The following is an 11,300-nucleotide window of genomic DNA, read 5'->3' as shown; positions in this document are numbered from 1 at the left end:
TTGCCTCTTGTACTGTGCTTGTGATGTTATCCTGTGGTCCTTTCATTTAGGGATGGTTCAGGAAGCCGTTGGTCTGCTTCTCTGCACTCCAGGAGAGTAGAGCAGGGACTCAAAGACAAAGGCCCTCACTCCCTGCCAGGGCTGCCCACTCAGTCCTGCTGCAACCTTGTGAGAAAGCTTGGGACACACATCTGGGGTCTGTCTATACCTTCCTTCCCACCCACATCTGGAGCAAATGCACTTCTTGTGAACGTGTTCCTAAAACTGCCGATGTGGAGCCGACATCCCCAGTTCCTGACTGACCCACAACTTTCAGCACCAGGGGTCTTAGATCCTCAGCTTCCCAGCCAGGGCTCATGAATTAATAACACATCATCATTGGGGTGTGGCACCTGCTCCATAATTACCGTTTTTTCTCAGCTCTGGGAGTTAGGCAGATGAAAGAGGGCTGAGGGGGGCAGGCTGTTATTAAGGTGAATTATCATTGTTGTTATTACTGATTTCTAAAACCCAGTAGGTGCTTAGAAGAACCCAGTTAGGCACAGCATCCTGAACCTTGTGCGGGTCCTTGAGCTCTGGGAGCTTAGTAGTATTCAACTAAGCTTTTTACTTAAAAAAAAGAAAAAAGAAAGAAAAGAAACAGAAAAATTACAGGGCCAGGGATGTAACCCAGTAGTAAAGAGCTTGAAAAGCCCTGGGTTCCATCTTGAACACTGGTTTTGTTTGTTTGTGTAAACAGCTCTTTTAAAAGGAGGGTTAGGCCGGGCAGTGGTGGCACACGCCTGTAATCCCAGCACTCGGGAGGCAGAGGCAGGTGGATCTCTGTGAGTTAGAGGCCAGCCTGGGCTACCAAGTGAGTTCCAGGAAAGGTACAAAGCTACACAGGGAAACCCTGTCTCAAAAAACAAAAACAAAAAAAAAAAAAAAAGGAGGGTCGATCCATGAGGATGTTTGTGTTGTCTCCCGCAGGGCCTGAGCAGTAGGTCTGTATTTCTCTTCCATCTCAGCCTAAATTTGCTTCTGACCCCAGGGGGAAGCTATGAAGGACCCTGGAGCCCCTGGGGTGTGGTCCTGGGGTCCTCAGGGGTTACATTTCCAAAGACTGATTCACTTTACACCAGCTGGACTGAGGTAGGGGCTGTAATTCATTGGTTCTTTCTGTGGAGGGATGTGTTGAAACATCACCGTAGAAATTGCCCACAGCAGCCCTGGGCATTTCTAGCAGTCATTCGCCTATCTTATTCCCACCTGACTTAAAAGTCTCCCCTAGATCAACCTGGTACCTCTTAGTACCCAAGTTGTGTGTGGATTGGAAGTTGGTCTGCTTATCCTGCTGAAGGACATCTCTTGCTCCTTCCCAAGGGTCTAGATTAGTGGTTCCCAACCTTCCTAATTCTACGACCCTTTAAAACAGTTCCTCGTGTTGTGGTGATGCCCAATCATAAATTATTTTTATTTCTATCTCACAACTGTAATTTTGCTACTGTTATGAACCTTAATGTAAACATCTGATATGTAACCCCTGTGAAAGGGCTGTTTGACCCCTCCCCCAAGGGGGTCGTGACCCCAAGGTGAGAACTGCTGGACTAGATGGCACATAGCTCTCGCCACTTTTTGAGTAGTGCTGCTGTGCCCTCACCACAGACGGGGGACACAGAAGCCTCTTACCCTGGAGAAGAAAGGGAGCCAAGACGTTGTTGGTACGATGGTCAGAGTCCACACACACATCTGGCCAGGCTGCCTCGCCTGCTCCTGGGATGTTTTCTCTGCTTATTCGTGCAGGACTGTAGATGGACACAGCTGGGAGAAGCTTTAGAAATAACTTGGCTAGCCCACAGTGATGGTACAGGCCTGTGATGCCAGCAAGACTCTGTCTCAAATAGCACTTGGTCAAGTAGGTTTGTTTTTTGTTTTTTAATTGTTTTTGTTTTTTTGAAACAAGTGCTTACTCTGTAGCTCAGACTGGCCTCCTGGAACTCACTATGTCACCCAGAATGGCTTCAAATTTGTAGTCATTCTCCAGCCTCCCAAGCAGTGCATTATAAGTGTGAGCCACTCCACTGATATGTATTGTATTTTTGGAGTGCTGGTGACAGGACCCAGGCCTGAAGGACATATCCCAGGCAAGGCTTGTACTGCCCTTGTACATCCACTGACTCCTTGAGACAGGGTCCCTCTGTGTAGCCCTGACTGTCCTGTAACTCTCTGTTAGGTGATGCTGGCCTTGAATTTAAGAGATCTATCTGCCTCTACTTCCCAGATGCTGAGATTAAAGGCATGTACCCAACCCCAGACTCCTTATATATTTCAAAAGTTATTTTAGCCAGGCATGGTGGTACATGCCTTTAATACCAGCACCCTGTGAGTTTGAGGCCAGCTTGGCCTACATAATGGGCCTACATAGTGAAACTCTGTCTAAAAAAAAAAAAAAATGTATTTTAGAGCAAGGTGTTCTGTAGCCCTGTACTGGGGTCACAGCGTGAGAGGTGTATGTTATGCTTGAAGCTTAGAATTTTTGTTTTTTGTTTGGTTGTTTGGAGGCGGGGATTGGGGAAGGTGTTGTTTGGTTTTTTGAGACAGGGTTTTTCTGTGTAGCCCTGGCTATTCTGACACTCTGTAAACCAGGCTGGCCTTGAACTTACAGAGATCCCTCTGTCTCTGCCTCCCGAGTGCTGGGATTAAAGGTGTGCATTGTCACCACATGTGCAGCCTAGAGTTTAATTCTTCACTCGATTTTTTTTTCCACAAATTTGAGAAATCAAATTAGTTTTTACAAAGGCATAAAGTGAAACCTCATCCTCCATCTTCATCCCCTTCTCCTGGATAGCATCTCACTTAAGCAACCCAGTTGCTTTGTCTTTGCTGAGGATCCAACCCAGTACCTGCTGTGTGCTCGGCAAACCCTCACCCCTGAGCTGCGTCTCTCACTGTGTAGGCCACCAGCCTGATCTGCAAACAGAAGCCTCCTGCCTCAGCTTTTCCAGTGCTAGGGTTGCAGGCGTGTGTCACCGTGCTTGCCCCTGCAGAGTTTCTTTATACAAGAGCAGACAAACACACTTGTGGATTCTCTTTCCCCGTCACCTATGCTGTCCATCTGTTCTCCTGCTGGTGAGCAACCCTGAGTGTTAGAGGGGTTCCCCACGCCTCTGGCTGCAAAGTCACATGAACTTCAGATGTTCTTTCTGACAGCTGTAGAGGCCGAGGGGTACAGGATCAAGCGTGTGATAAACACTCGGTGTCTTGCAAAGGACGGATTTCCGGTTCAAAGATAAAGCCTTCTCATTGTATTCTCCTGTGCTAGAAAGCGTCTAGAGGTTTCTCTAGGAGTTAGACAGATGAAAGATGAAAGAGGCCTGAGGAGCCAGGCTGTAATTAAGGCCTCTGTGTTTTGTTTTTGTTCTTGTTCAAAACAGATCTCACTGTATTCCAGGCTGACCTTGAACCTGAACTTTGGTAATCTTTCTCTCTCAGCCCCCTGAGTATTGATTACAGGCATGAGCTACCACTACCAGTTGGTAGCCTCTCTTACAAGGGCACTGATTTCATCCTCAAGGACACCACCCCTAACCTGGTCACCTCTCAGTGACCCCACTCCTTACACTCTAACCCTGAAACTGACTGTCGTGGGGAGTGCTTTACAGATGTTACAGCCAGAGCACCCACTTCAGGTTCCCACACTTGATTACAAATCACTGTCAGAAGTCATTGGCCAAATGCTGATCTTCACTCAGATGCCGGGATTCATGTCCGAACCAGCTGCAGAGGAATTTTTAAGCTGTGCGAGGCCACTCATGAAGCCAGCAGATATTTTAGAACTTCCTATCAAGAAAGCCCACATTTATCTAGCAACTAAACAGTTGTAAAACGCAGCTGTGATAAGGGCTGTAAAGAAAGGCCGTGTGCAATCCTGGTGTGACTGTCACTGTATACATGTAATTAGGATACTGTACCCCATAAATCACTATAAGTCCATGTCAACCTTAAAGAAAAGGCATGTACTGTAAGAGTGAATACTCACAGGACCTGCCCCAGCTTGGTGCGTATTCACATGAGCCGAGGCGCGTGGCTGGGCACTGCTGGAAGCAGGCGTCTGGCCAAGGCTGCAGATACGCACCACGTGAGCTGGAGTGCTGGTTTTCACAGCCTGGCTCAGTGGTTCTGCTCTCTCCACTTCCCAAGTGTGGGGACGTCCCAGGCCCTTGACTTCCTCTGTCCAAGACGGAGACTCCCCCTTCTCTGCCAGATGGTGCTAATAATGGTGCTCCGTCTTTTCTCCCCCACCCTGGGCCCACAGCCCTGCTAAAGCTAAAACCTGCTTTCCCTCCTCCTACTGCTGATGGGAAGTTTGGGGGTGTCACTTCTCATTTCCTCTGTAGACAGCACCTCACTTCCTGTGCCCCCTCCCCAGAAGGCTGCGAACACTCTTGGCTCTTTCCTCTCCTCCCCCACTGCTTCCCTGGGAAGCCTTCAGGCCTTGAGAACAGCAACATCAAAGCAGGCTGCTAGTTCCCAAAGGCACCGTGAGTGACACACACCACACCACCATCCTTTGTGGCTGGGAGGTTCTGCCCGACCACAGCCCCTTCCATGATACCAGCCTTCTGTACCCAGGTGGCAGAGATGCCAGAGAGGGCTCACTCCCATTTTACAGAGAATAAAATTGAGGCCCAGAGGTGTTCATGGCCTTTCTGAGTCTCTTCTCGGGTCAGGCTCTAGCCAGAACCAGAATCCGGAAATCACACTTCCATGTGCAGGCAGATGAGAAAGAGCAAAGAGTGGGGGCCTGACGGTGAAGTGGACCTACAGTCTCCTCCAGGTCCAAACTGCCAGCTTAGGAGGGGACATCTGGGCTTGACCCACTGGAGCTACCTGGGTGTAGAAGGCTGGCCAGAGCCTGTTTCTGTTTCAAAGAATCCTGGTACAGAGCTTGGAGGAGCGGGTACTGGGGTCAAGCCTGCAGAGCTGGAAGGCTCCCAGGCCAGCTTTCTGGGACTGTAAGTGAGCCTGAACCAGCCCAGCAGTCCCCTCCACTGTCACCTCCGCAGGCCTCTCTGTCTCTGGCCTTCCTGAAAGCCCCAGCATGTGTCTCTGGTTACACCCAGGATCCCCTCACCCCCTTTTTAACGTGTTCCTGGGGCAGAAAGTGACAGTGGTGGTGTGTTCTGTCACTTTCTGCCTTCTTCTCCTGAGACGTGTTCTCTCATGAACCTGAAGCCACGCTGGTTTGGGCTAATCTGGTTAGCCAGCGGGCTCCTGGGATCCAGCCGTCTCTACTCTCCCAGTGCTGGGGTTACCAGCAGAGGTGGCCGTGCCTGGTTTGTATTCGTGTTTTGGGGGTACAAACACAGGACCTCTTGAGTGATGTGCAGCTAACGCTCTTGCGGTCTCCCCATCCCGTGTCCAGTAGACGGACTCCCACCCGGGGATGAGAGAAGAGTTAGTGTCCACCCTAGATGAGAGCTAAAGGACACTCAGCTCTGGGCGCCCTCAGACCCTCTGCACTGAGTCATCCGTTCTCACCTGCAGCCCAAGTTCCCCGCGTCCTTTCTTCACGTGCGCACTCCCTCTGCGGGGGGGGGGGGGGGGGGGGGGGGCAACCAGCCAATGAAAAGTACGCACATTTGGGGTGTAAGGCACAACCTTTGTCTTTCGTTTTGTTTTTCTAGACAGGGTTCCTCTGTGTAGCTCTGGCTGTCCTGTAGACCAGGCTGGCCTCGAACTCACAGAGATCCACCTGCCTCTGGCTCCCAAGTGCTGGGATTAAAGTCGTGCACCACCACGCCTGGCTTACAGTGTATTTTTGTTGTTTGGGTCTTGTTGTTTGTTGTAGTAGTACTGGGGATTGAATCTAGGGCTTTACCAAGGTACCCAGGCTAGCCACAGCCTCAGTCTACAGCTTAGAATGGCTTTGGACTTCAAATCCTCCCAAATCCTCCTGCCTCAACCTAATGAATAGCTAAGGTTACAGAACTGTGCCACCAGGCCCAGCTCAACATGGCAGCTTGGCATGTTTTCAGAGTCACTAAATCAAGCTAATTAGCATATATGCATGGCCTCCTATGTTACTGAAAGCATGACCAGTGCTGACCCATCCTCAAGCCCCAGCCCCTGGTAACTGCCATTTTACTCTGAAACTACACGGTCCGCTTTTTCCAATTTCCCATATAAAGGAGAGCACGTGGTAGTTACGTTTGTGCACCTGACTTGTTTCATTTAACATAATGTCCTCCAGATTCTTCATGTTGTGGCAAATGACAAGATTTCCTTCGTATTCCGGCGTGTTTGGCATCTCGATTGGTTTGGCTGATTCCGGGTCAGGCTATTGTCATAATGTGCGGTCAACACAGGGTGCAGATAGCTTTGACTGCTGGACTCATGTCCTTCAGCTGTATACTCAGTACGGGGATTGCTGGGTGTGGGGTGTTTCTGTGTGGACATTTTGAAGGGCCTCTGTACTGCTTCCAGTAAGCACGCTACTGGTTCACATTCCTGCCAGCCACACCCCCTCTTCTCTGTCTTGGCCAATACTTGTTATCTTTCACCTTTTGATAAAGCTATTGTAATAGGTAGGCTGTGATATCTCATTGTGTTTTGATTTCTATTTCCCTGATGGTTAGTGATGGCGGGCATTATTTATACATTTATCGGCCAGTTGAACGTCTTTTGAGAAATGTCATTTCAGGTCCTCTGTCCATTTAATTTTTTTCCTAACATTTGTTCATTTGTGTTCTCAGGATCGAACTCTGGTCGTCAGACTTTGTGGCAAGCGCCTTTACCCACTTTTAAATTAGGGCATATTTGTTTGAGTTGAGGTCTTCATATATTTTTAATGTTTTTAATTTTTTATATATTTATGGGTGTTTTGCCTGCATATCTTGTCTGTGTGCCACTGTGTACCTACCTGGTGACCAAAGAGGCCAGCTGTCACATCCCCTGGAATTGGGGTTACAGATAGTTGTGAGCACCATGTCAGTGCTGGGAATCAAATCCAGGTCCCCTGGAGGAACAGGCCACCATCATAAGCACTGAGCCGCCTCTCCAGCACTTACACATCTGGTATTAACTCTGTCAAGTGTGTGGTTCACAAGCATTTCCCCCACTGTGTAAGTTACCTCCTCACTTTGCTAATCGGCTCATCAGTCAGTTGGTGTGCAGCTTTTTGGTTTAATAGGATCCCATTTACCTAATTTTACTTTTGTTTGAGGCACCGCCACCCCCAGACTCCTTGCGCGTAGAGTTCTGCGGGGCTTTCACGCCATCCCGCTTTGACACTGTAGCTTTGGAGGAGAATTTTCAGTTAGGCCTCGGTTTTGTTCTCTTTGCTCAAGATCGCCTTGTCCGCTCAGTCTCTTACGGTTTCACACAAACATTGACATTTCTCGTTTCTGTGAAAATTACCATTGGAGTTTTGATAGGGTTGCATTGAATTTGTAGATCGCTGACTAGCCTGGAGATTTCGGCAGTTCATGGACATCCGCTGTCTTCGTGCTTAGTTGTGCTTTCTTCATCATTTCACAGGTTCCTGGGTGTCTTCTTAGTTAAGTTCATCCCAGAGTATTTTACTGTTTCGTGGGTACCGTTTCAATTGTATGGGTGTTTGGCCTGCTTGTACGTCTGTGTACTACCTGCCGGCCTGGTGCCCTCAGAGGGTAGAAGAGGATGTCAGGTCCCCTGGAACGGGAGTTACAGACAGGTGTGAGCTGCCATGTGAGTTCTGGGAATTGAACCCAGGTCCTCTGGAAGAACAACCAGTGCTCTTAACCACTGAGCCATCTTTCCATCGCCCTTAACCTTTTTTTTAAAAAATGAGTTTATGAGGTTTGAACCTTTAGGGGGTGAGGGGTTGAGACAGAGTCTCCATGGGTGCCCCTGGCTGGCCTGGAGTGCGCAGGGATCTCCCTCTTACATAGTTTCCTGAGTTTGAGCTCAGGTCGTCAGGTCACTCAGCCAGTGATGTCTACTCAGCGAGGTCTCACTGCCCTTAACTTACTTTCTTTGCCACATAGAAATGCTGCTGGCCTTCATACATGTGTATGTTACATCACTTACAGGATTGTAGAGTCCAAGAAATCCAAAAAGAACTAACTCGTCTAGCTCTGAGTGAACTGCCCGAGAGCCCAGCACCGTGTCCATCCAGGTGACCTGTTGCAGGGTTGGAGGGAGTCACCCAGGCCTGGGCAGGAGCTGAGTGTTTTTTGGTTTTGTTATTTTCTCTTTCTCAATCTGGAAATTGAATCCAGGGCCTGGTGCAGACTTAAGTGAACACCTCTACCACTCAGCTATTTTCCCAGCCAGAAAGTAAGGATGTGCTGGCGGGGCGGGCATTTCGAAAGGACGTGAGAGAAAAGTTGAAACTCAGTAGCAAGCTGGAGTTTGAACAGTGAATAGTAATATACTATTGGATTATAAAACAAAAAACAAAACTTAATCGATCCCAATAATAGAAGTATATAATTAAATAAGTGGAGATCGGGGGTCAACTTTCCTTACGGAAGAACTTCCAGTTAATGAATGTACAAGGGATGAGAGAAACTGAACCATAGTACTTCCCATAAGCAAGATCGATTGATGAATCCTAAAATCAGTAGGTGGAAATATGAGAAGTAGAACTGTTGTATAATCTTAACATATTGCCTTCCAGAATATTAATTGCAAAGAGAAAATATATTTGTTTTGTTTGAATTTGGATATTTGGTTTTTTGGAGAGTCTCACTATGTAACCTTGGCTAGCCTGTACTTACTATGTAGACCAGGCTGGCTGTAAACTCACAGTGATTGCCTCTCTCTGACTTAGGATCAAAGGTGTTTAACGCCAGGCTGAACCAAGCTTTACGAAGACACTTGGGGTACACTAGCTCACCCCTGTGCATGTGTCTTGTTTCCAGGCCGCCAGCCGAGCTGGCGAGTGAAGAGGAAGGGCTTTTCAGGGGAACTTCACCAAGCACCCAGCCTCCTCCAGCCTGGCAAGGCTTCTCCTGGCCAGCACCGCTGCCCCACCCTGCCCGCCACCACACACCTCCAGCTCCCGAAGTCGGTGCAGAAGCTGGTGGCAGGTGCCCAGCTCCATGCTGCTCTCGTCACCGGCCGCTGGCCTCAGGCTTCCAGGGCCTCCGGCAGGCTGCTCCATGGCCTTGGGTGTCAGGCCCTGGGGACAAGAGAGCAAAAGCCTGGCAGGGTACTCATGGGCAAGAGGAGGAGGAGGAGGAGGAGGAGGAGGAGGAGGAGGAGGAGGAGGAGCAGGAGGAGGAGGAGGAGGAAGGGAGGAGCGAGGAGGAGAGCAGGAGGAGCAGGAGGAGGAGGAGGAGGAGGAGGAGCAGGAGGAGGAGGGCAGGAGGAGCAGGAGGAGGAGGAGGAGGAGGAGGAGGAGCAGGATGGAGGAGGAGAGGCGAGGAAGGGAGGAGGAGGGAGGAGGATGAGGAGGAGGCAGGAGGAGAGTGAGGAGGAGGGAGGAGCAGGATGAGGAGGAGGAAGGGAGGAGGAAGGAGCAGGAGGGGAGGAGGAGACAGGGAGAGGGGAGGAGGCAGGAGCAGGAGGAGCTCAGGAGGAGGAGGAGCAGGAGGAGGAGGAGCAGAGTGAGGCGAGGAGGGGAGGAGGAGGCGGGAGGAGCGATGGAGGAGGGGCGCAGGAGGAGGCGGAAGGGAGGAGGGCTAGAGGAAGGGAGGAGAGGAAGGCAGCAGAGGAGAGGAGGAGGGAGGCGCAGGAGGAGGAGGAGGGGAGGGAGGAGGAGGAGGAGGAGGAGGAGGAGAGGAGGAGGCAGGAGGAGGAGGAGGGAGGAGGAGGAGCAGGAGGAGGAGGAGGAGGAGGAGGAGCAGGAGGAGGAGGAGGAGGAGGAGGAGCAGGAGGAGGAGGAGGGGGGAGGGAGGAGGAGGAGGAGGAGGAGGAGGAGGAGGAGGAGGCGGCGGCGGCTCTCCGTGACCCATTACACTTGGGATAACGCAACAACTCAGACAACGCAGGTCAGGCTGGGCGACCCGTTTGCTCTTAGGGCAGAGGCTATAGAAACCCCAGCTCTTCCTCACACCCTGCTTAGGGGCCTAGACCCCAAATGCTCTGCTAGGATCCACCACACACTGGCAAATCAATCAGCTGCCCTGTGAAGCGATATCCGTTTACAAAACAACACCAACTTCAACTGATCTTACTTGCTGTTGACACATAAAATTAAGTCTGCCAAGGTGATCTGAAAAGGTAAGGTGGGCTGGAGACAGGCTCAGCTGTTTGGAGTGCTGGCTGCTCTTCCAGAGGACCCAGGTTCAGTTCCCAGCACCCACATAGTAGCTCACCTCCTCGGCACAGCGGGAAGTATCCTGTGTGCCTTCTGGCTCCAAATGACCCAGGTACTGAGAGCTTAAAGTCTCCACTGTGCTCAAGCAGCTCTGCATGCCGACCTCTCTGCAGGCACCTCTTGATGCTTCCCGGCTTGCAGCTCAGCCAGGTCTTTCCCTGTCGCCTGGGCTCTCAAGCCCAGTTTGTGCTTCTGTGCTGGTCCCCTGACTGAGCAGGCAAGTACGACACTCCCTGCCCTGCCCAAACTCACACTGTCCCTGTGAAATCTGGCATGTAGGAGACAGCGGAGCTCTGGCTGGCAGAGTGCTGATCCTCCTGTCAACGAGGCTCTTGCCATTGCTGTTAGCTTTAAATGCCAAGGCTCCATGTTTCATCTGAGTCCCATCATGTTACGGCTTGACTACGAGATGCCCCCCATGGGCCCGTCCTGAGCACACATTCCCTGTCTGGGAGCAGTACTGAGAGGCTATGCGGTCTTTAGGTCCTTTGGAGGACACAGCCCAGTCCCTATGCTCCCCTCCCCACTTCCTGGTCAGTAGGTTGTGGAGGGTTTTCAGCTCACACTTTTGCCAATGTCTTCCTCGCCAAAAGCCCAAACGCCTCTCCCATTAAGTGTTTCTGTCAGGCACTTGGGGCACAGCGGCACAAAAGCCATGAATACACTGTAAACGGGGAGCCTTGGTGGGAGGGGGCTCCGCTGCTTCCTCCTTGCCTGGATTAGGTGCGGCCACAGAATAGTGGGATTGATTTAGTGAATAAATTTTATGGATACCCTAAGATGGGGTGGTCAGAGGGTAAGGGCGCTGCTCCACTGAGGTCAGAGGGATGGAGCAGCGTGGAAAACGTAGGTCGGGATGTGTTTGGCTAGTGCGCTGTCCTCGGCGCGAGTCTGAGGCAGCAGTACTGCCTCTGCTCTGGCCCGATTAGGCACGCAGGGCCCTCCTCAGTGACCATCTCATGCGCAGGGCATACGGCGCGAGGCTGCTGCACACGTCATCGCTGTCCCTGCACAC

This window comes from Onychomys torridus, chromosome 16, assembly GCF_903995425.1.
Source record: "Onychomys torridus chromosome 16, mOncTor1.1, whole genome shotgun sequence".
NCBI lineage: Eukaryota > Metazoa > Chordata > Mammalia > Rodentia > Cricetidae > Onychomys > Onychomys torridus.
This window is presented reverse-complemented; position numbering follows the sequence as displayed.